Here is a 23,996-nt window from a genome sequence, read left to right as displayed (position 1 = left end):
AAATTTTCAATCTGATTAACATATATAATATTTCAAATTCTTTTTTTAAATAAAAAAGAAGGAATTTTAAATTGAAATGTAAATAAAAATAATATTAAAATCTAAATTAAATTACGATTTACAACCAAAATCTCTAATAGAAAAACTTTAATTGGTACATATCTAATAAAAATTAATTAATTTTTTTACATAAATTGGATATATATATATATATATATATATATATATATATATATATATATATATATATATATATATATATATATATATATATATATATATATATATATATATATATATATATATGAATGTTTCTATAAATTTAAAAATCTATATTTCATTTTGCATCACATCCGCCTTCAAAAACCAAATTTTCGATTGTTATGACATAATTAATTAAATAGTTGGCTATCCGGGGTGTTTTTAGTGATGGGGGTGTGGGTGGATGAGCCGGGTTTGGTGAAGGAATAATTTCGGTTGTTTTATCGGTCTCTTTTTCGCGAGAGACAGGGTCTCGGCCTAAGACTGATGCGTCTTATTTCTCTACTCTGTCAAATTTTCAAATTCAGTTTATTCACGCTCCTTTTTCTTGGGATGAAATTAAAAGTGCGATTTGGGATTGTGATTCTTCTAAAGCACCAGGTCCTAATGGCTTTTCTTTTGGGTTTATTGAGCAGTATTGTCATCTTATTACGAATGATGTGGTGGTTTTTGCTACACATTTCTATACTCACTCGATGATTCCAAAGGGATGCAACGCCTCTTTTTTTTATAGTTATCTCGAAAGTCAGAGACCCGAAGTATGTTAGATATTTTAGAACCATTAGTCTAACTGTGTGCCAATATAAGATTATTGGTAAACTTTTAGCTAATAGATTGTCAGAAGTTATTGATTTTGTGGTGAGTATGGAGCAGTCTGCTTTCATTAAAGGAAAACATATTTTAGACGAGTCGTTCCTTATCAATAAAGTTGTAGCTTGGTGTAAGGCGTCTAAAAATCCATTGTTGGTGTTTAAAGTCAATTTTGAAAAGGCATATGATTCTATCTCATGGGGTTATCTTATTGAAATCATGCATATCATGGGTTTTGGTTCGTTGTGGTGTGGGTGGATTTTGGAGTTGTTGAGTTTCGTTAGAACTTCGGTGTTGGTGAATGGGTTTCTCAAATAGGAATTTCAGATTTAGAGAGGTTTGAGGTAGGGGGATCCTCTTTCCTCTTTCCTCTTTATTTTAGCTATATAGGGATTACATGTTGCTTTGGAGAGGGCTCAAAGGATAATGTTTATAAGGGGATTTCCATTAGTGACATAGAGATCTTGCAACTTCTTTATGTGGATGATATATGTAACATCCCCCTCTGGCACGTATCACAATATTGTCCGCTTTGGGCTCCCGGCGCGAAAAATTCCTAGGGGTCACCCATCCCTGAATTGTTCTCGCCCGAGCACACTTAACTGCAGAGATCTTATGGGATTTGCTTCCTTCACTACTTTAAAACACATTGTGACAAGTAAGGTATCCACACACCTTATAAGGAAATGTTTCGTTCTCCTTCCAAGCCGATATGGGATCAGGTGCAGCTAACCTGCCCACCTTCACCCCTCATTATAGGGTTCGATGTCCCCGTCGAACACATCTACCTATGCCCCAGCTCTGATACCATCTGTAACATCCCCCTCTGGCACGTATCACAATATTGTCCGCTTTGGGCTCCCGGTGCGAAAACTTCCCAGGGGGTCACCCATCCCTAAATTGTTCTCGCCCGAGCATGCTTAACTTGTAACACCTGGTTCTTGGTACGTATTCTTTTTATCAAATCTTTAAATGTTTAGCATTTTGGGTCTTGGACTCGGCGAGTTGAAGGACCAACTCGCCGAGTAGAAGCGGGATGGGACGCGGGGTTTAAGTGATGTACTCGGCGAGTCGGGTCCCCGGACTCGGCGAGTAGACCCTGTTTGGACAAAAACCCTAATCCAGGGGTGTGCACCCTATTTAAACACCTTAACTCGGCCTCCTTCGTCCCATTTACTCCCAGAAGACCCCCATAGCAAACCCTAGCCGTTATTGAAGAGTTTTAAGGCATTTAGAGTGATCTTGGTGATTTTGTGGTTCAAGGAAGAAGGAAAAGTTTGAAGAATCAAGAGGAGGCTAGAGGGATTCAGTTGTGAGCATCATTTGCAGTCTTCAGAAGATATAAAGTCTATACCTTGCTCTTTCATTTGTTAGATCCCTCTTTGGGAAGATTTAGGGCTTTTATGAGCCATTTTGGTGGCCAACCATGTTTGCAAACGTGGTTGGGGGTTTGAGCTTCTGAATGACATCATTCAAAGAGTCACTAGGCAGATTTGGGTTGCTTTTGCACCCATGAAAGGTTCCATGTGCCATATGAGCTTGTTTTATGTCCTTTTGAGCTCAAAGTCCCATGCAAGCACGTAAAGGTTGTAACTTTACGTGTTAGATCGATTGTAGAAGCTTGGATCTATCTTTTGATCAAAGGATGTACATCAGAAAGCAAAGATTTAGGGTATGGACGTGACCAACTCGGCGAGTCCACTATTGAACTCGGCGAGTCTAAGGGTTTTGCCCTTTCTGTTGAGGGTCAAAAGAACCCAGTTGAGTGTGGAAAGATTTTAAGGGGGTCCCAGGGAGTGACCCAACGTTCTGGACTAAGCCATTGTGCTGGAAGTTCATGGGACTCGGCGAGTGCATGAACGGACTCGGCGAGTCCAAGGCAATCTCCTTAGAACTGGGCGAGTTGTTCATCAACTCGGCGAGTTGAGGACATATCTGGTTCATCAGATAAAGGCCAACTCGACGAGTTGTTCATCAACTCGGCGAGTCGGATGAGTTTTCATGGGGCGTTCGAATGAGAGAAGAACTCGTCGAGTTGACGGCCCAACTCGACGAGTAGGGTCACGGATGAGGACGAGTAGAGAGTGAGGGACTCAGCGAGTTGACGGCCCAACTCGGCGAGTCGGGTCAACTGGAAGTTGACTTTGACTTTGACTTGACTTGGTTGGGGGTAAATGGTCATTTTACCCTAAGTATATAGATCAGTTTCTAACTGAGTGTTTATGGGGTTTGTAGCCGGAGGATTTCCGGAGTAGCAGCGGACGGAGGTTTCCCGCACAGATTATCAGCAGCCACTTGTACGAGGTGAGTTACCTTCCAGTAGGGGTGGGTCTACGGCCACAATGCCGGCCCACCAATGAGGAGTATTTAGAAGATGATTGTCTTTGTGATATTCATCTTGGTATGGTTATGTGTTTGGTTATGAGTTATATCTGTATGATATGTTACGTGCATGGTAGGGATAGTTTCCCTGATAGTGGTCCTTAGGACCGAGGGGTAGGTCAGTACTCGGATATGCCTGACTGTATGCTTATATGTTGTATTGTATGTTAGTGGTAGGGGGTGGAATAGTCCCCAGTTACCGGTTGAAAGATACCGATGAATGGTTACCGGTTGAAAGATACCGATTAATGATTACCGGTTGAAAGATACCGATGAATGGTTACCGGTTGAAAGATACCGATGATATTGTATGGTATGTGGTATGATGGGGGAACTCACTAAGCTTTGTGCTTACGGTTTCAGTTTTGGTTTCAGGTACCTCTTCGTCTAAGGGGAAGGAGCCGGCGGCGTAGCATGACATCACACACACACATGATTTTCCGCATGGTGTTCTCTGGGATTGTACTCTGATATGACATTTGTTTATGTTGTGGGTTTCAAACATGATACTTGGTTTTTTTGAGATGACGTGTTTATACAATATTTTCAAATAAATGTTTTATGAATTAATTAGTCAAAAATGAAATTTTTGGGCTTGAATTTTGGGATGTTACAACTTGGTATCAGAGCTCTGGTTTGAGGGATTCGGATACACCCTCGGGGGTGTCTGGACTCAAACTGAGGGGCTAAAAGATTTGTACAATAAAATGGTTTTCTAAAAGTCTAAACGGAAGGGTTTTAAGAAAAACAAGGTGTGTGATGCATGCGGCGGTCGGACTCAAGTAAGTTTCCCCAAGATACCCATACTTGTTATATTATGCTATATGGTTTGATTCGGAATTGCATGCTAGAATAGGACTAAGGATCTAGGAAGATGCCTTGTGTGCCTGACATATGATTCTGATAACTGCATGCTAGTTAGGGCTAAGGATCTAGGAGGATGCCTTATACGCCGGTTGTATGAGCTGTATGCTAGGACTGTTTAGTCAGCAGTAGGATGGCCTGTATAGGTTATGCTTGGTTTGGTTACTCGATGCACGAATGCTGCTTGCTTTGTGCTATGGGGGTCCTGGCCATTTCCAACTAACTAAGGAGCGGATATGTAACAGTATCTGCAAGTTAGTTAGGGGGAGATAATAGGGACTCCTAATGCAGCTGATGGCGGAGGGTAGATCGGAGAGTGCCCTAGGGAAGCCTAGGATGAGGTCAGTGGAAAGGGTATCGGTAAAGGGACTTGGCGAAGTCGAAGCAATCTTTGAGGAAAGTACAGGTAGATGTGGAAGGTAGTATGGGCCCGTAATACTGAAAGCAGAGGACCCGTACTCGAATCAAGGAGGGCCTAGATGGAACCAAGGACCTTGGAGAGGGTGTTAGATCTCTCGAGTATATGTATGATCCTGACGTTTATGCGTGTATTTTCAGCATGGTGACCACACGACATGGGGCAGGAGGTTCCGGATCAGGATCGGGATCAGGCTCGGGTGCAGGAACCGAGCAGGTTGATGACGGGTTGCGCGAGTTCATCGCGTCTGAGATCACGAGAGGCATCCTTGAGTCGACCCCTATCATCTTCGGGTCGATCAAGGAGGGGATTGTTGAGCTAATGGAGGATCGCCTCCGAGCATTCAGGAGTGATATGGCATCTAGCCAGGTGGGCACGCGCACACTGTCCTTCAAGGACTTTCGTGGGAGTGGTGCGTCAGATTTCCATGGGGTGAAAGACCCCATTGCTGCCCGGAGATGGATCGCAGACATTGAGTCTGCGCAGCTGACGAGCTTCTGCCCGGAGGGGTCGAAGGTGAGGTATGCAGCAGGTTGCTTGCGAGACAGGGCCCGAGATTGGTGGGAGTCTGTTAGTGACTCATTGGGAGCCTCGGCGGTTGAGGCTATGACCTGGTCGGACTTTGTGACCAGATTCAGGGCGGAGTTTGCGCCAGCTGTGGAGCTTCAGCGGCTGGCCAGGGAGTTCTTGGATATGAGACAGACTACGGAGACTATGGCGGAGATCACCGCCAAGTTCCGGGAGAGGGCATTGCTGGTGCCCCAGTATGCGGGAGACGAGGATATGAGGAGGACCCGCTACCACGACATGCTACGAGATGACATTCGGGAGCATGTTAGTTTTTCGGCTTGCCCTACCTTGGATTCCATGGTTGCCAGGGCTAGGGAGAGGGAGATTGATCTGGAGCACATCCAGAAGAGGAAGGCGGTAGATGGGCTGACGACCGGGGCTTCGGGGAAAAAGCCCAAGGGATCTGATGGTAGGCCGAAAGGCCAGGCAGGACGGGACCGCTGTGGGAAATGCGGTCGGTCACACGAGGGGGCTTGTCGCACTGGGCCGGGTTCGGGCTGCTATAAGTGCGGCAAGGTTGGGCATTTTAGCAGGGATTGTACTGCCCCCGCCCCCGCAGTACAGACGACAGACCTGATTTGCTTCCACTGCAATCAGAGAGGCCACAAAAGGGCCAACTGCCCGAGATTGGCAGCAGCGCCAGCAGCGGCGCCGGTCTCAGGGACGCCGCGGGTTGCAGATGGCCGGAAGGTCAAGGCAGAGGCTCCAGTGGTGCGGAGCCGAGCGTTTCAGCTGACAGCCGAGGAGGCACGCGCTGCACCCGATGTGGTGACGGGTATGATTCTTTCCCTCTGATTTATTTTTATGATGTTTATGTTATTGATATGTGCTCTGTTTAGGATCGTTCCATGTGAACGGCATCCCGGTTCAGGTGTTGTTTGATTCGGGCGCTACCCGATCGTTTGTTTCTCTTGCGCTCAACAAGAGGTTTTCCGAGTCTTCGGGTATGTTGGATTGCCCTCTAGAGGTAGAGATTGCAGACGACCGTTCGGTGCGAGCATCGACGGTGTTCCGAGATTGTGTGCTGAGATTATTCGAGGAGCGCTACCTGGTGGACCTGGTTCCCATACCTTTGCGGGGGAACAAGGTCATTATTGGCATGGATTGGTTGAGCCCCAATGGGGCAGTGATCGACTGCGCGCAGCAGTTGGTACGGATCAGGACCCCAAGTGGGGGAGAGCTGGTGATTCAGGGCGAGAGGCCACAGCGAGGACCAACTTTATGTTCAGCAGCGAGAGCTAGGCGTTACCTTCAGCAGGGTTGCGCAGGTTATGTCGCCTACGTTATGGATACCCGGGAGGCGGGTAGGATTACGGTGGACGATGTGGCCGTGGTACGAGAGTTTGCGGACGTATTCCCCGAGGAGTTGCCTGGGATACCTCCGGAGCGACAGGTGGAGTTCAGGATCGACCTAGTCCCTGGTGCGGCTCCGATAGCCAAGGCACCGTATCGGTTGGCTCCTCCTGAGATGCAGGAGTTATCTACACAGCTTCAGGAGCTGTTAGACAAGGGTTTCATTCGACCGAGCAGTTCACCCTGGGGAGCCCCGATTCTGTTTGTGAAGAAGAAGGACGGGTCGCATCGGATGTGTATAGATTATCGGGAGCTGAATAAGGTAACGGTGAAGAACCGCTACCCACTCCCGAGGATTGACGACCTCTTTGACCAGCTACAGGGAGCATCTTGGTTCTCCAAGATTGATTTGCGTACGGGGTATCATCAGATGAGGGTCAGAGAGGAGGATATGCAGAGGACTGCGTTTCAGACGCGTTATGGCCATTATGAGTTTGTGGTGATGCCATTCGGGCTCACCAATGCTCCTGCCGCGTTCATGAACCTAATGAACCGCGTGTGTAGACCGATGTTAGACCGGTCGGTGATAGTATTTATTGATGATATGCTGGTTTATTCCAAGACGCGAGAGAAGCATGAGGAGCATCTGCGAGAGGTTCTAGAGACCTTGAGGAGGGAGAACTTGTATGCCAAGTTCTCCAAGTGTGAGTTCTGGTTGCGCGAGGTGCAGTTTCTTGGGCACCTTGTCAACCAGAACGGGATTTCGGTGGATCCAGCCAAGGTGGAGGCCGTGATGAGATGGGAGGTTCCGAAGTCTCCATATGAGATTCGGAGTTTCCTGGGATTAGCTGGCTACTATCGGAGATTCATCCAGGATTTCTCCAAGATAGCATTACCCCTGACCAGGCTAACGAGGAAGGCTGTGGTCTTTCGTTGGGGGCCTGAGCAGCAGGCAGCATTCGAGACACTGAGACAGAGATTGTGCGAGGCGCCAATCTTAGCCCTGCCAGAGGGCATGGAGGATTTTGTTGTGTACTGTGACGCGTCCATTTCAGGTTTGGGCGCGGTATTGATGCAGAGAGGGCACGTCATCGCCTACGTGTCGAGGCAGCTGAAGCCTCACGAGGCGAACTACCCGACGCATGATTTGGAGTTGGGGGCTGTTGTGTTCGCCCTCAAGATTTGGCGACATTACCTCTATGGGGTTCATTGTACGATTTACACGGACCACAAGAGCTTGAGGTACCTCATGGATCAGCCGAATCTGAACATGAGGCAGCGTCGGTGGTTGGACGTGGTAAAGGATTATGACTGCGAGATCCTTTACCATCCGGGGAAGGCCAACGTGGTGGCCGACGCGCTTAGCCGCAAGGCGGCGCCGATCAGAGGTATCTGCATGCGAATGACAGTGGTGACTCCGCTTTTGGAGCGGATTCGGGAGGCCCAACAGGAGGCCATGAAGGAGGAACATCGAAAGAGTGAGCGTATAGTGGGTCAGGTTTCCTCCTTCGATTATGATAGCCGAGGGTTATTGACCCTTCACCGTAGGGTGTGGATCCCTTATCATGGAGGCGTGCGCCAGGTCCTGATGGAGGAGGCGCACAAATCCCGATTTTCCATCCATCCCGGAGCGATGAAGATGTATAGGGATCTTCGTCCCGATTACTGGTGGCCCTGCATGAAGCGGGATGTAGCATGGTACGTTGAGCGGTGCTTGACCTGCAGGAAGGTCAAGGCCGAGCACCAGAGGCCACACGGCAAGATGCAGCCGTTGGATATCCCGCTGTGGAAATGGGAAGACATGACGATGGATTTTATCACCAAGCTTCCCAGGACCGCACGGGGAGTGGATTCTATATGGGTCATCGTGGATCGGTTGACCAAGAGCGCTCACTTCATACCGATCCAGGAGAGCATCTCGGCCGAGAAATTGGCCGATATCTACATCAGAGAGGCGGTGGCGCGGCACGGAGTGCCAGTTTCGGTGATTTCGGATAGGGATGTGCGATTCACTTCCAGGTTCTGGAAGAAGTTTCATGACGAGCTGGGTACTCGTCTGCATTTTAGCACCGCCTTTCACCCGCAGACGGATGGCCAGAGCGAGCGGACCATCCAGACTCTGGAGGACATGCTGGGGGCATGTGTCTTAGACTTCGGAGGTAGCTGGGATACCTACCTTCCATTGGCGGAGTTCTCGTATAATAATAGCTATCATGCGAGTATCGACCGTCCTCCTTTCGAAATGTTGTATGGGAGGAGGTGCACGACCCCGATATGCTGGGGCGAAGTTGGCCAGAGGGTCATGGGGAGCACCGAAGTAGTGCTCAAGACGACAGAGAAGATTCAGCAGGTCCGGAGCAGGCTTCAGACTGCTCAGAGTCGACAGAAAAGTTATGCCGATAAGCGTCGATCAGACCTGGAGTTCCAGGTCGGGGATATGGTTCTCCTGAAAGTGTCGCCTTGGAAGGGCGTCATCCGATTCAGGAAACGGGGCAAATTGGGTCCCAGGTATATTGGACCGTTTAGGGTTGTAGCCCGGGTGGGCAAGGTGGCATACCGGCTGGATCTGCCAGCCGAACTCAGTCAGATCCACAACACTTTCCACGTCTCCCAGCTGCGGAAGTGCCTGGTGGATGACTCAGCAGTGGTACCCTTGGAGGACATTCAGGTTGACGACAGCCTGAATTATATCGAGCGGCCTGTAGCGATCCTCGACCGGAAGTCGAAGGATCTGAGGAACAAGAGGGTTGAGCTGGTAAAGGTGCAATGGCAGCACCAGAAGGGCTCGGAATGGACATGGGAGCCGATGGATGAGATGATGGAGCATTACCCCGAGCTGTTCCAGGATCGAGCAGCAGACTTCGAGGACGAAGTCTAAAATAAGTGGGGGAGATTGTAACACCTGGTTCTTGGTACGTATTCTTTTTATCAAATCTTTAAATGTTTAGCATTTTGGGTCTTGGACTCGGCGAGTTGAAGGACCAACTCGCCGAGTAGAAGCGGGATGGGACGCGGGGTTTAAGTGATGTACTCGGCGAGTCGGGTCCCCGGACTCGGCGAGTAGACCCTGTTTGGACAAAAACCCTAATCCAGGGGTGTGCACCCTATTTAAACACCTTAACTCGGCCTCCTTCGTCCCATTTACTCCCAGAAGACCCCCATAGCAAACCCTAGCCGTTATTGAAGAGTTTTAAGGCATTTAGAGTGATCTTGGTGATTTTGTGGTTCAAGGAAGAAGGAAAAGCTTGAAGAATCAAGAGGAGGCTAGAGGGATTCAGTTGTGAGCATCATTTGCAGTCTTCAGAAGGTATAAAGTCTATACCTTGCTCTTTCATTTGTTAGATCCCTCTTTGGGAAGATTTAGGGCTTTTATGAGCCATTTTGGTAGCCAACCATGTTTGCAAACGTGGTTGGGGGTTTGAGCTTCTGAATGACATCATTCAAAGAGTCACTAGGCAGATTTGGGTTGCTTTTGCACCCATGAAAGGTTCCATGTGCCATATGAGCTTGTTTTATGTCCTTTTGAGCTCAAAGTCCCATGCAAGCACGTAAAGGTTGTAACTTTACGTGTTAGATCGATTGTAGAAGCTTGGATCTATCTTTTGATCAAAGGATGTACATCAGAAAGCAAAGATTTAGGGTATGGACGTGACCAACTCGGCGAGTCCACTATTGAACTCGGCGAGTCTAAGGGTTTTGCCCTTTCTGTTGAGGGTCAAAAGAACCCAGTTGAGTATGCAAAGGTTTTAAGGGGGTCCCAGGGAGTGACCCAATGTTCTGGACTAAGCCATTGTGCTGGAAGTTCATGGGACTCGGCGAGTGCATGAACGGACTCGGCGAGTCCAAGGCAATCTCCTTAGAACTCGGCGAGTTGTTCATCAACTCGGCGAGTTGAGGACAGATCTGGTTCATCAGATAAAGGCCAACTCGACGAGTTGTTCATCAACTCGGCGAGTCGGATGAGTTTTCATGGGGCGTTCGAATGAGAGAAGAACTCGTCGAGTTGACGGCCCAACTCGACGAGTAGGGTCACGGATGAGGACGAGTAGAGAGTGAGGGACTCGGCGAGTTGACGGCCCAACTCGGCGAGTCGGGTCAACTGGAAGTTGACTTTGACTTTGACTTGACTTGGTTGGGGGTAAATGGTCATTTTACCCTAAGTATAGAGATCAGTTTCTAACTGAGTGTTTATGGGGTTTGTAGCCGGAGGATTTCCGGAGCAGCAGCGGACGGAGGTTTCCCGCACAGATTATCAACAGCCACTTGTACGAGGTGAGTTACCTTCCAGTAGGGGTGGGTCTACGGCCACAATGCCGGCCCACCAATGAGGAGTATTTAGAAGATGATTGTCTTTGTGATATTCATCTTGGTATGGTTATGTGTTTGGTTATGAGTTATATCTGTATGATATGTTACGTGCATGGTAGGGATAGTTTCCCTGATAGTGGTCCTTAGGACCGAGGGGTAGGTCAGTACCCGGATATGCCTGACTGTATGCTTATATCTTGTATTGTATGTTAGTGGTAGGGGGTGGAATAGTCCCCAGTTACCGGTTGAAAGATACCGATGAATGGTTACCGGTTGAAAGATACCGATGAATGATTACCGGTTGAAAGATACCGATGAATGGTTACCGGTTGAAAGATATCGATGATATTGTATGGTATGTGGTATGATGGGGGAACTCACTAAGCTTTGTGCTTACGGTTTCAGTTTTGGTTTCAGGTACCTCTTCGTCTAAGGGGAAGGAGCCGGCGGCGTAGCATGGCATCACACACACATGATTTTCCGCATGGTGTTCTCTGGGATTGTACTCTGATATGACATTTGTTTATGTTGTGGGTTTCAAACATGATACTTGGTTTTTTTGAGATGACGTGTTTATACAATATTTTCAAATAAATGTTTTATGAATTAATTAGTCAAAAATGAAATTTTTGGGCTTGAATTTTGGGATGTTACATAACTGCAAAGTTATTATGGGATCTGGTGCCCTCACGACTTCAAAACGCGTCATGACAAGGAAGGTATCACCACCCCTTATAAGGAAATGTTTTGTTCTCCTTCCAAGCCGTTGTGGGATCAGGTGCAGCTAACCTGCCCACCTTAATTGTAATGCCCCTGTTTCGAGGCTAAGCATTAATATGATGATGTAATAGTTAGGGTCAATAAACGTAACTTCTTTTGATGTAATAAAGAGGAATTACTTGAATATTATGTGGGTTATATGATTTTATGTGCATTATACTTATTTATAAGATATAGTAAATTAAGAATTAAAAAAAGCATAAAAAATAAAATAATAGATATACCCAATATCTATGAAGAAAGTTGTAGTGGTCGTGACAAATCCGGGAATATAAAGAACGCCGAAATCCGAGTTATAACGAAGAAGTTACGACTTGTCGAAGTTTCGCGACAAAACCGACATGACGTTGTGTGACGTAAAAAGTGAGTTTACGATAAAGTACTTTTTAGCCTTAGTGATCTAAACAAAAGTCGTAGTATACGTTAAACCGAGAGTGTGCATAAAAAGAACGTCCAAATCTGACTTCGTATGAGGAAGTTATGAATTTTCTAAGATTTGGCATAGCAGTATGCAGCCCGGAGTTCGAATATTAGATCGACCGATTTTTATCCGACACAACCTAAACGCGAATCGAAGATCTCGTTAATAGAAGCTCATTGATAACAAGAAAGACGAAAACGGACGACGGATGACAAACTTATGAATTTTTAACGGACTTTTTCTGTCCTGGCGTGTTATAAATATAACTTTAAAAATAAAGTCAAAATTAGCTGACGGAGTCTAAACGAAAGTTGTAGAGTACGTCTCTACCTATGCGTGGATATAAAGAACGTCGAAAATGGAGTCCTACACCCCGCGTTCGGATACTAGGCTCCAGACAAGCCATGTCGTCCCAACGCATTTTGGACAGCTGCCCCCTCGGAACGCGCTGCGCTCCTCAGAGAAACGCCCTGCACACTGAGGCCAGCCTCCCCTATAAATAGCATTCGAAGGCAGCTGTATTTCTCACACCTTAAGCCATTTCTTTCTCTCTCTACTCTCTCTCTAGCCCTTCCAAACACCCCTAAGCCCTAGGAAACTTCCCTAGCGCTAGAAGAAAGCCCCGGAGCGCCCGAAGGTTCCGAGAAAAAGAGCTTTTCAGCTCGGAAAGTCCCGGCCCCGCAGAGCCCGGTTTCTAGCAAACCTCCCGGTAAGTGAGCTATGCTTACCCTACTTTAAGTATAGCTTAGGTTTAAATTTATTATCGTTATTATAAACGTATATATTATAAAATATGATATAAAAACGTGTTATTATAATATATTTTTTTACTACTTGCGATACGGGGAATCTGGTTTAGAGGGCCGCATAGGGTTGTTGGATTTCAGAAGTGCTATATGCCAAAATGGTCCTGCCCTCTGATGTTTTATGTCTGCCCCTGTCTGTACATAGTGGTTGAAAAGTATTGTTTAATACTTATAAAATAATAACGCTCGTAATCAGTCGCAATAAATATTAGACTAAAATCTAGTGGTAATGATACTAGGTTTCGTCGAAGGAAAATAAATTAATAGAAGCGAAGCGCTGTCTGAGTTCGGAATCACCACCTTAACAGGTGAGTGCATAGTTACTTTCATCTTACACACAGATATGAAGTATTTTATATAAATTACGCGCTATGTGTGCATATTATCTGTTTACCTGATATCTATGCTTGATGAACGTTTTATACAAGTTTTAAATGATTTAAACTGTATATGTATTTTATATCTACAAATATGTTGGGGTAAAACATGGGTAGATGAAATAGTTGGTGTATGATGAAATAATATGATGAGAGGCCTCGATGTTGACGATGATCCAGTCATCTAGCGGAGTATAGATGACGACCGCAGACTATTCTAGATAGTCTAATGGAACGCTAGCATGCTCGCAACCTGTAGGTGTTTGTGAACGATGTGTTCACCAGCGTACTCCATCCCCCTCATGGTTGTCTTACGAATATATATAGCTAAGGAACCCCCTTAGCAGTAGTGTCCATCCCGATGAAAATCCTTAGGATAGGTCCCTTATGATAGATGTTTTAGGGACGTAAAGTGAGGATAACGGGAACGGGTAATCGGGTTGATTGATTTGATGAAGTTAATAAACTTAATTATTATGGGTTGAAAACCCTATGTGCTCACCAAACTCCCAAGCCTGACCCACTCAGTTTCTTGTATTACAGGTAGTGGCACAAGAGCATAGTTGCGATGACTTGATGAGGGATTATGGATTATAGGCCAGTAGATATAAATAAATGTTGTAAGGCCTATGTTGTTTTGGTTTATGCTTTTGATCTGTATTGACAATGACATCTCGATGTTGTAATATAAAGAAATACATTTCTTCAGAAATGCTTTGATAAAATCTTCATCATATTTTTGGGAACAAATACCGCAACACTTTCTTTAAAAAGTTACTATGATTTTCAAATAACGCATAAAAAAATCGGTCTTTTCTGGCCGTGAAAATGGGGATGTCATAGTTGGTATCAGAGCATTAGTTTAACCAAACTAGGAATTTGTAGGATTTCTAGACTTAAACTTATAATTCTAAGCGATGATTGTGAGATGAGTGTCTATTATATTTTAGACACAAGCACTCGTTTATTTTAGGAAAGATGCCTAAAATGTTTTTATGTGCTAAATGTTTTATGTTATAGCTATAAAGATGCCTTATATGCTATTATTTGTTCGGATCTATCGTCTATTGTCTACCGGATCTGGAAACCATATGTGTTTAGGATTCTAAGCGTTCGACTACGATATTAGAACTAGCATGTAACGTTTCGGAGTGATAAGGAAGATTTAAACGTCTATCGTAAATAAAGATCTAAATTCACCTAATTTGGTGTATAGATCAACATGGAGAGAACCCGAAGCAGAGTCGGAAATGCAAATAGGAACCTGAATCTGCAGCCTCATCCCCAAGTGATTGAGCAAGTGCCGATAGTAGAAGTTGCACCTGAGCCAATCACGATGGCTAGAGTACAAGCCATGATTCGGGCTATGATGGCCGAACATAGGGAAGAGACGAGACAAATGTTTCTGAATAATAGGGATGAACCTTCGATACCTGTTGAAAAACCAGAATTGAATGATGGACAATCAGAAGAAGGGAACTACAGTAGGACCGTTGGTCAAGCTGAACAGTTGTGGTTAGGAGGAACAGCCAAGATGAAGCAGTCGAGAGGAACGAATGCAAGTATAAGGACTTCACAACTTGCAAGCCATCGAATTTCACTGGTAAAGAAGATCCAATTGGGGTTATGGATTGGATCTTGGAGATGGAGTTGGCCTTCATAACATGTGGTTGCAAGGGCAAGCTACAAACCACATATGCAGTACATCAGTTCAGAGGTGGCGCTGTTTGCTGGTGGAACACTCTGGGGAAGACCATAATACCCAATGGGCCACTACAACTGACATGGGCAGAGTTTTTGGTGCACTTTAAGTGCAAGTACTGCTCGACCCAAAATCTTCTTGAGGTAGAGAACCAATTCCTGACATTGAAGAAGGGAAGCATATCCATGAATACACCAATGCCTTCACAGACAAAATGGAGTTTGCTTTGCGCATCGTCCCAGACGAGCTAAATAAAATCGACAAGTACGGAAAGGGACTTCCATGGGAGTACGATGTGCCAGTCCGCTAGGCACCTACTCTGGAGGCAGCTATCTGGGCTGCCAAGTCTGTTGAAGAGATGATCAAAGGAAGAGCCGCCAACAAGGTTGAGGTTGGAAGAAAGAGGAAGTTTGAGGGATCTGCAAAGTCCAAGAAGAAGAGCAAGTCTGGTTCAAGGAAATTTGGAGGAGGAGGAAACGAAGCGAAGTGGTGCGAGAAGTGTAAAAAGAAGCACTTCGGGAAATGTAGCGAGGAGGTGACTTGCTACAAATGTGGAAGGACAGGGCACTACGCCAACGATTGCACATCCAACAAGAAGGTGTGCTATGGATGTAACGAAGAAGGGCACATTTCGAAAGACTGCCCGAAGAAGAAGGAGGCAGCAAGGCCCAATGTCCCACCGAAGCCGAAGGCGAGAGCTTTCCAGATGACCCTGGAAGCCGCAAAGGATGCTACAGATGTTGCTTCAGGTACCTTTCTTGTAAATGGATTGCCTGCCAATATATTATTTGATTCAGAGCAAATTACTCCTTTATATCACACAAATTTGGTGGAAGACTAGCATTGCCTGTAGATAAACTTGATAATGCTCTAATTGTAGAAGTTACTAGTGGAAAATTCATACCTGTTAGCGAGGGAATTAAAAACATCGTCATCGACTTGAATGGAAACAAATTTCATGAGGAGCTATTACCCATTGAGTTGAATGGTTTCGACATCGTACTAGAAATGTCTTGCCTTAGCGCCAATGATGCCGAGATACTGTGCAAGAAGAATATAGTAAGAGTGAACCCACATGGAAAAGAGTCATTTATGGTGTACGGGGACAAACGCAGAGTAAATTCTAGAATCATTTCCCTGATGAAAGCCAGAAAATGTCTGTTCAAAGGATGCACATCATACTTGGCATTCGTAATCGATGCAAATAAAGATAAGAAAGAGATGCAACAACTACCAGTGGTGTGTGACTATCCAGGTGTCTTTCCCGAAGATCTTCCTGGATTGCCCCCTGATAGACAAGTAGAGTTTCGAATAAACTTGTTGCAAGGATCAACACCAAAAGCAAAAACACCATACCGATTAGCACCGACAGAGATGAAGGAGCTTATGATGCAACTTCAGGAGTTGTTGGACAACAGTTTCATTAGACCTAGTTCATCACCCTAGGGAGCTCCGGTGTTAGTTGTGAAAAAGAAGGATGGAAGCATGAGGATGTGCATAGACTATAGAGAGCTAAACAAGGCAACGGTAAAGAACAAGTACCCATTTCCAAGTATTGACGACTTGTTCGATCAGCTGCAAGGTTCGAGCTATTTGTCAAAGATCGATCTCAGGTCATGATATCATCAGCTGAAGGTGAGAGAGTAGTATATTGAGAAAAGTGCATTCAGAACACGAAATGGACACTATGAGTTCTTGGTTATGTCATTTGGACTAACCAATGCTCCAGCAAAATTCATCGATTTGATGAACAGGGTTTGTAAACCATTCCTCGATAAATCCGTGATAGTGTTCATAGATGACATTCTAGTTTACTCAAAGAGACATCAGGAGCATGGCAAGCATCTACGAGAACTGTTAGAAGTTCTGAAGAAGGAGAAGTTGTATGTAAAGTTCTCCAAATGTGATTTTTGGATTCGAGAAGTCCAATTCTTGGGTCATGTGGTTAACCAAGAGGGAATAATGGTTGACCCAGCTAATATTGAAGTTGTGATGAAGTGGGAACGACCAAAAAGTCCCACGGAGATTCGAAGCTTTCTGAGATTAGCTAGATATTACCGAAGGTTTATCCAAGGCTTTTCTTCGATAGCTGCTCCATTGACAGCTTTGACCCATAAAGGAGCTACCTATACATGGAGTGAGAAACACAAAGAAGTATTTGAGAAGTTAAATAAGAAATTGTGTGAAGCACCAATTCTTTCTTTACAGACGGAGTTGAAGACTTCGCAGTCTATAGCGATGCATCTGGAGTTGGGTTGGGTTGTATTCTGACCCAAAGAGATAAGGTGATAGAATATGCATCTAGACAACTGAAAGATCACGAAAAGAACTACCCCACTCATGATCTGGGGTTGGCAGAGGTAGTATTCGCATTAAAGATATGGAGGCATTATCTTTACGACACAAACTACAAACCCTTCACTGATCATAAAAGTCTCCAGTATCTCTTTGATCAAAAAGAATTTAATATGAGACAATGACGCTGGCTAGACTTACTCAAAGATTATGACTGTGAGATACTTTACCATCTTGGTAAAGCAAATGTCGTAGCTGATGCTCTAAGTCGAAAAGTAAACTTGAAAAAAAAAGCCAAGAGCGTTAAGAATTGAAGTTGTCTCAACGATTGTGTAAATCATCAAGAAAGCTCAGGAAGAAGCTTCAGAGAAAAATGACCGAAAGGAAGAACGTTTGGGCAAAACGTTGGTGTTCGGTATGAATAGCCAAGGATTGAAGGTATTCCTGATGGATTTTGAGCATTCTAACACTCCTAAGTATACATGCAACCCTAAATACCTTGGATCTATATTTTCTCTATTATACATGCAAATATGAATATTCCAAGGTATTATCCTAACTAGCATACAAAACATTGATTCATATGTAATAAAGCAAGTTAGAAGACATACCTTTTGATGTAGCTTGATTCCATGGAGCTTAAGAGCCTAGTGCCTCAAGTGTGACACCTCAAATGGTTCACATAACATCAAATTTAGTTGGAATATCTTAGAGAGAAATGAAACACTTCATGAAATCGGCTAGCCTTCACCATTCATCCTAGTCTCTCATGGTGATCAAAGTGATGCTTATAAAGTGTGTTACAATTAGGGTTACACCATGTAAACCCTAATTGTCATGGAGCATCCTTGGAGTATCCTATGGGTTTTAGCCCAACTTGATAAACCATGGAGCATTAGCCCACTATACAAGTATGGATGATTTACACAATCAACCCATATATTTAATTAGTCTTCTTTTGATCACTTAATTAATTCCAAATTAATTCTTGATCAATACTAATTAAATAATATTATTAATATATTAGAACTTATAATATATTAATAAACCTTAAGTGTTATTTCTCTCATTTTAGTCTATCCAAATGCATGATGCCATGCAACCCAAATGGACCATGCCAATCGGGTCAAGTACATACCAATTATAGTTGTGGACTTAGACACCAATCCAACTGTCTCCCACTTGGATAAGTCTAAAACTATTATTGCGTATGACTTCAAAACCCGACTAGCAATCGTAGCTCTTTAAGCCGATGTCGTCGAACTCTGAACAAATCAATGACGCGTCCATTAGATAAGGGATCATATATTCCTCCATTATAGATATCATATGGACTGAGACATGGATTATAATCATTCTCTCTGTCCATTTGTTGTTTCCCGATTTCTGATTTATGACGACTGACTAATTGAACAAATCACATTAGTCCTGGCTTAGCCAAGCACTCACAAGTGTCATCATTAAATCATCGAGGGGCCCACAGATATCGCTTTTATCCCTTTAAGGGTAAAAAGAATGGATAAACTTCGACTCATATGGCTTGTTCTACTACTTGTTGAATCATACACAAAGGCACGTTTTATAACATCGAGTTACCAATGCGTTTTCGTGCAATCAATGTATAATCAACTCATAGTAACAACTCATATCTCTAGGTTTGAAGAATATAAGATATTATCATCTCATGATCACTCGTGATAAAATCCATGAAGTGATTCAAATGAGCGTGGGTTGAATCCAATACTCAGAACTTATGAGCACTCATGAATGTTGTAGCAACTCTTGCTATGTCCCATACATTGGACATCTACAATCCAGCTTCATGACAGTCTTGATTCATATCTACTTCCAACATATGACCGACTGTGGATAGTTTGAATAACTTAGTCATTCAGGAAGAACGACCTAGTTATTCTGGAAGTCAAAACATGCAAAGTGAAACACAAGAATAATCGAATCCAATATGGTCTCAAAACTTATGAATATAAATAAAACATCTTTTATTTATCACCATATAGATTACACATTATTCATTGCATACTGTTTCAAACTATCGACTTGATACTTGAATTAAAACAATAGTTGTCCCATGCTCCAAGCATGTACACTATGTTTTCTAAACACTAGTCACGCCATACGCCAAGTATGCACACTATCTTTGTCTAAACATTAGTTATGCCATACACCAAGTATGCACACTAAGTTTGTATATGATCTTTACTTCGTGAACTAGATCGATTGAACATAATTCCAATGATTCTCAATTCACAATCCCAAATCCTTACCACAAATGCAAGAATTCCAAATTCCTGCCATTTACCGAAATCTTGTTAGATTTTAAACTTATATGCACTGATCCTCTTGTAATGATTATGCACAAAGTCACAAAGACTTGTCAACAGTCATTACAGAGTATTCCAATGGAAATCATTCCATGGAAACGAAGTCTCAAATTCAAAGTACAATGCTTTGAACATCCTTGTTGCATTAAGTTTTCTAATCTTACACAGATTGAATAACTTCCACCTATGTAGACATCTCCATATTCCCATTTTGACCGTCACCTCTGAACAAAAGTTGCCTCTTTTCAGAATATGTCAATATGGTCCTTCCAAAATTAACACTATACTTCCAACTGTCCCTGAGCAACCAATCTTTGGTAAACCTTAGATTGTCCTCGACGATTGCTTAATTAAATTAGTCATATCCAGTTCTAGTACTTTTTCCCTCTTAATGCTCTAGGCATTTGGAAAAATTTAGAACAGATGAATATTATAGCACATACAATCGACCCTATATCTGAAGCATATGGGACACGATTCATGATGTCTCACATAAAGACATGATACTAGACCAGTCTTTTTGCTATAATATTTCTATTTCTATTTGCCAAGTTCTCATAATTCTGATTATGAAAAGGGATACCGTAATCATAATCGAATTTTAGAACGCAAATAATGTTCCCATATATAGAATTTCCTTATGTTGAACCATTCCAACATAACATTCATATATATATTTGATTAAAATCTCACGATCTAAGCTTTTAGATTTGAAATGAAGTATAATTTCCTCTCCCTTAATTATAGCAAAACAACTTTTTCCCAATTGAAACTTTTTGTTTTCTATAATTAACATTGCTAACTTGCAACACTTATCATAATTATCATGCTCCCACTAACATGATGATTATTAGCATAACACTTTTGCTCCCACTAGCTTTGACATGTACTTAGAAATCAGTTGGACTTCTAGAAATCAACACTTTATTTACTTTATTACCAAAGTTTAGATTTATGATACGATATGCTTTGATAAAACTTTATCAAAATCATACACCTTTCCTTAGATAGCACACATTTGTGTCTAAACAATTTCAGAACTATGAAAAGGGATGCCGTAATCATAGTCTCAATTGTTTAGACCTTTGGCATTCCTCACAAGTCCATGTTAGTGTGCTGGTTAACCACACACGCTCCACTAACGACTTTGAGAATGCAAATATCACACTTGCTATCTACCTAAAATCTACTTAGTGAAAGCGTTTCCTCACCATCATTTTCATGAATCAGAGAGAAACCTTATGACACTTAGATTTTATGGTGTATGTGTTCCTATCCATGTGAATTTGTCAAAACCATAATCTCAAGACAAGGTTAGTGACAAATCTAAACTCATAAAGATTGAACTTGTGTAGTCTTAACTTCTTGCCACCTAGCAGCACAAGGGCCTGCCATTGCTTCCAAGTTGTTATGTAACCTATTGAGAACTCTCAGAACTCATATGCAAAGCCAACTTCAACTGGAATGGGCACATAAATAGGAATATGTCAATACGAAAGGTTATAAACCTCTAGTCGTGTGCTAGTGATAAACTACATGTTTTATTCTTCATTAGACTCTTTCAAGATCCTTTAGACTCCCACTGTCCTCTTGACATATAAGACTCTCTTGCCAAGACCCAATCCTTGACAAACAAATATTCAAGAGATAGTGCGGATTCTTATCTAGACAAACACTTCACACAATTGGCCTTAGTTGGTCTTTGTTTTATCTAAAACATCACAATTTACCAATTTAAAATGTACAAGATTAGAAATCCTTTTACTCTTACATTTGACAAGTGTTAATAAACCTTCTTTAAGATATGTCACTCAAGTTACAATCTTGGAGTATGACTCTAAGAATTGTTTTTGGAATGAAGTATGACTCATCTTATTGATTTAACCATTTCACCAATTCATGATTCCTCTTCTTAGCCATAGGAATGCACTAAGATATCCTTAGAGGACTAATTGTGATATGATTTTTTAATCATTAAGATGATCACAAAACATGATACTAAAGTAATCTCGCATCTTTTCAGATTTGAGAAACTTTTATCTTTCTGCCTAATTTGATTCTTCTCATTCGTTCTGCCATACATTGAAACTTTTCCAATGTTTCAGTATTATACTTAAACTTGTAAGTATAACCATATTTACTAAACTCTAGTAAATCATGACGAATAGTCTTATCGATCTTTTATGGTGGACTTGACCAGTGCACAAGAATGTGTACTCGATCCCTTAGTCCTTCACTTGACTCACATATACATGTGAATAAGGAATTTAGTCTTAATTTTTCCAAAGATGAAGATTCTAATTTATCATACTATACAACTTGTATGATTCCAAGTTTCTATCTAACTGAAACTTGGGTGATGAGAATCTTTCCTTATTTGGTAAATTAGACATTACCACAAATGAAAGAAACAAATCCATTTTCCGATATTGCTATCAATGGAATCATATAAACAACAATTTTCCACAAATGCCATTGTAAGGATACTTAGAATAAATAAAATCAAAAATTTTCCTTTTATTTTAAAACTTTATGGAAAAACTTATCCTTACAGTGCAAAAGCATATGAAAACTTGTTGTTATCTATTCCTAAGCAATATATCATAACTCCTAAGCAATAGCTCAAAATTCTGATCACCGAACCATGCGATCGAAATCCATCTTCGCGATCAGAATCAACATATACTTCCTTTAAGTTTCTTCACTTTTCTTTGATTCTTAAAACATCAACATGTGACCCAGTCACATCATGTAATAAGAATCTTAGAATAGAAACTTAATAGAGTTAGATAGTGGACTTTACCTGAAGTAGAGTCAAACTTCTTGACTTGATCAACCTTATGATCTTTCAGGTAAATAGGCAGCTTCGCAATCAATGCCCCTTCCTTTGGCAAGAGAAACATATGGACTCTTTGGGAATGGTACATGGGACTATCGCAGACTTAGCCTTTCTCTTTACCATTTGGTCAACCGAGTTGACTATGGCCGATCCTTTTCCATTGGGAAAAGAAAGCTTTTCTGGATATCCAATGTTACCAATTGTCAATGTCCAATATAGTTTGGGAAGTTGATCTTCTAATCAAATTTGCTTTACCAGTACTCCAAATCATTGCTGATTCAACAGCACCTAGCAAATTTATAAGATCATTAAGGGTCATGTCACAGTCTATTTCATAGTTGTCCCAAGGAAACTCACTATGTGACTTAGAAAGTGATTGAACATCCAACTTTCTTAAGACTTTGACACCCAAATCTCTCGGCTTGTCAATATGTGACTTCATCTCCAAGATGCGATCACAAATAGACCTTGCTTGCCAATAGGGCTTGAGTGACCTTGAACTTGTGGGTTAGGGAGAATAATTGGAGGAGGTGGAGGAAGTGAAGTTCCAAGAGATTTGGGAAGATCATAGATGTCTGAACTAGACATCTTTTGGCAGATATTCAAGATAGTTGATCTAAAGTCCTTAATATAACACCCAATATGAAATATTAAGGCTAGGACCCAACACAATACTTTTATAAATTGGAAGAGGGATTCCGTAATCCAAGCTATAAAATATTTGAAGGTAGGCGAATGACGATTCACCAATTTCCACCATGAAAACGAACTAGTTTAATTAGGTTTTACTTGGATTTGAAACTCCTAGATCTTTTGAGATTCATTGAACTGTTTAATGGCATGTTTCAATCTCGATTGTGCCCTCTCAAATTTTGTGACTGGGATGCCGAGGATCACAAAAGAAGGTGTGAATAACCATGCAAATATACTTGGTACCCTTTGATGGGAATTGAGCACTACATCATTCCTATGGTGTACATGCAAACCCTAAAGCTTGGGATCTAGTTTGTCTAATGAACATGCAATAATCATCCAAAGCCATAAACCCTAGATCTAGCATGTGATAATCAATATTAACATAAGAATAGGGTTTAGATCTTACCTTTGATTGTTATGTAGTAATAACAATCTATTCCTTCTTGTAATTTGCTTCTGAAAGCTTAGTGTCACAAATGTCACACCTCTAATGGCTCACAAACACCAAGAGCAAGAGGATGACTTAGGAGAAGAGAAGGAGGGACCAAAAAACGTCCAAGAACCCTAAGGAAAGCTTAGCCATGTTTTTGGTGCCCTAGGGGTCTTTAAATATGTGTGGCTATTAGGGTTTTGAACTAGGAAACCCTAATCTGACTACTTAGGCCCTAAGCAGCCCATGGACTCCCTTGTAGCACCCGGTTCCCGGTATGAATTTCATTCAAGTATTATTCATTTTTGGCCTAGAACTCGGCGAGTTGATGGCCAACTCGACGAGTAGGAGCGACTTGGACCCGGGAGTTTAATGACCTACTCGACGAGTCGGCAGCCAGACTCGACGAGTAGGCCCTGACTGGACAAAACCCTAATCTAAGGGATTACACCCTATTTAAGCATCTCATTCAGCCTCCCTTCGTCCCTATTGCTCTCAGAACTCTCCATATCAAACCCTAATCGTTTGTGTAAAGATCTAAGGCCTTTGTGGTGGTTTTTGGTGATTTTGGATCATAAGAAGGAAGAGAAAGGCTTGAGGAATCAAGAGGAGGCCAGAGGA

The sequence above is a fragment of the Lactuca virosa genome, chromosome 3 (genome assembly GCF_052849685.1).
Source record: "Lactuca virosa cultivar CGN04683 chromosome 3, Lactuca_virosa_CGN04683_v6, whole genome shotgun sequence".
Taxonomy (NCBI): domain Eukaryota; kingdom Viridiplantae; phylum Streptophyta; class Magnoliopsida; order Asterales; family Asteraceae; genus Lactuca; species Lactuca virosa.
This window is presented reverse-complemented; position numbering follows the sequence as displayed.